This window comes from Argentina silus (assembly GCF_951799395.1).
Source record: "Argentina silus genome assembly, chromosome: 18".
Lineage (NCBI taxonomy): Eukaryota > Metazoa > Chordata > Actinopteri > Argentiniformes > Argentinidae > Argentina > Argentina silus.
Window position 1 is genome coordinate 4,927,550 of NC_139672.1, and position 3,002 is coordinate 4,930,551.

A 3,002-nucleotide genomic window follows, 5' to 3' on the forward strand; every position below is an offset into this window, starting at 1 on the left:
CTCTTTTTCTTGCACACATACAGTGGGCGTGTATACGTTTTATTATTGTCTCTTTGGATTGGATTGAACGATTTGATTAAGACAATTCAATTTCATGGGCGAGCCTTGAGCGAACCCTGGTGGATATTTAAAGCACTGGCCTTATTTGGCCCTAACTGTGGAATTCACCTGTGAGGAGCTGCAGCGCAGCGGGATGACCATTGTTTTGATTGGTAACACCATTGTCAATAGCCCAGTAACTTTAGCTGCCAATTTATTACTGTATTGTAACGATACGTAACAATATGAACTGTGTGCTTAAGCAGGCAGGTTGGGGTTTTCCGGAGACACAAGTAGGTCACGGCCTAGTTATGCATCAGGTTGTTCATTGACTTCTGCTTTACCGAAACTGATTAAACTCTTCATACGGAACTTCTTTTTGTTGTTGTTGTTGCTTTTTTTTGAACCCCTTACCTAAGAGCTCTGTAAAAGGTAGTCTCATATAATATCTGCATTTTCTTTGGCCCTACACAATGATCATAGGTCTACAAACATCCACAAGTTTGTGAGACATTTGATAGATTGCATCCTGCATTATCATACCATGCAATTTACAAGGACGAGATATCTTGACAGCAAAGTCATATAAATTCAGTTCAGTGTAGTCTGTTCCCCAAGCGAACAAAGCACACTGCATTATCATACCATGCAATTCACAAGGATAAGATATCTTGACAGAAAAGTAATATAAATTCAATTCAGTGTAGTCTGTTCCTCAAGCGATCAAAGCATACTGCATTATCATACCACGCAATTCACAAGGACGAGATATCTTGACAGCAAAGTCATATAAATTCAGTTCAGTGTAGTCTGTTCCTCAAGCGATCAAAAATAATTTAAAGAAAGAAACTGATTGATCTTTATGAGTTTTTTGTATTTTATTTGAATTCTACAGCAGTACAACTTCAGTCGTAGTCTTTGAATATAACAAGTCATTTGTGTGTGTATAATAATATATTCTCCTCTTGTGTTATATGGATGAGCTTTCCTTTCCACTTACAGTATGCTCAATACATATCTGCTGCATGCACTTTAAAGGGGCAATCTGAATTTTGACTTTCAAATGAATTATATATTGCCATTGATTCTTGGAGAATATAATTTATTAATACCTCATGAGCTTAGTAAAATAAATTATATTTTGGGTTCTGATGGGGTACAACAATTGAACTAAACTCAGAGGCATTTCTAAGTTGTATTATCCAAGAATCATTGGATATATATCGCTATTTAAAAAAATATATATGTTTATGTCCAAAAATGAATGTACCAATTACAGATTGCCCCTTTAAAACATGGTTAAAACTATTGTTTTGATCTCATGGATGGTCAGTCGTAAAATCCCAGATTGACCGTTTAAGTCTGAAACTGTAACAATAGCCACAAATTATCTTTAAAAAAATCCAGTCCAGTCTGCATTCCCAGAATAAATGCAATTATAGAACGAAGAAATCGATGACTTCCCCCTCATTGAATTCCATTCCTAGGAGACAGGTTTCCACTTACCAACAGGCCAACGAAGCACACGTCTGCAGAAAGCTTTCAAAACACATTCCCTGGTGAAAACACTCCTCAAGGTAAAGGTAATACCCTGGCCATATCTTATGAAGATCATTTTTAAGAATTTTGCTTGTATTAAACCACACATATCCATCTGTACTGAGTTAAGCCATAACATACAGCACAGGGCAGGGTTGTAGCTTACAGCAGAGAGACATGCTGTAGACACACACACATATGCACGCACGCACGCAAGCATGCACGCACGCACACACACACACACACACACACACACACACACAGACACACACACACACACACACACACAGACACACACACACACACACGCACACGTACACTCACAGGCACAGTTGCAATTAACTCATTAGCTCAATGTTGCTTTTGCTGCTGCTTATGATGAAGATAATTATGACAGTGCATGACAATAATAATTCTGATTATGGTGGTGGTGTTGATGATGATTATGACAATGATAATAATGATGATGACAATGATGGTTATGGTGATGATGATGATGGTTATGATGATGACAATGATGACGATGACGACGATGATGACGGTAGTGATATCTTATTAGGCTCCACTCCTATTCCTGCTGAACTGAGCCAGTAGTATACAAACACACTGATTCCAGTTCAGTAGGCATGGGAGTAGACAGCCTTGAATTACACAGCACCTCAAGCCCTGTCTTAACAGTATAGGCGCTACTGTATGTGCAGTTTCGCTTCAGACACATTTATAACTAGTGTTGGATTGTTTGAGTTTGCAGAAGAAACTTCGAAAATGCATTAAGTCAAGGTTGTGGTCTTTTCTCTACCATATAAATCTAATTGCATTCCACATAGTGACAGTTGAATGATCCTGTATGTCTGGACATGCACAACTTTTACAGAGCATTCCTTCCCATTTTATAGATGGCCTGTTCTGTCCAGCCTTAGGCTCCTCCATGTCTTCTTCCTCCTCCACTCAGGAGTGATCGGACCCCTGGGGTACTCAATACATTATTTGTTTCATTTCAGACACTGAACTTAGCCACTGTGAACAACTCCTGCTTGGTTTAATGCTCACCAATAAGCTAAGTTCTGTATCTTCAGAAAGTCACTTGCAGTGGAGACGTCCTCCTCATAGAGCTTACAAAGACAAAAGTGATGATTGATGTCACACAAGAGAATCATGTGTGCCTGCTCCATTCTGTAGAAGAGAAGAAGATTCCCTATAATACACAGAGAAAACAATAGAGAAAGAGGAACATGAGGCAGCAATTAAAACTATTACACTCATTGTTTATTACAGCATTGGCTTTGGGTGAACAAAGACGCTATTTGATATGGGTATGCAATAAAATCCTATTGTATGATATCCCAGAAAGGGCAGGTTATTTTTCAAAAGCGGACAATGTGTACAAAGTCTGTTTTCTCTTGTCAGGGTATTTTCCCTCTCTC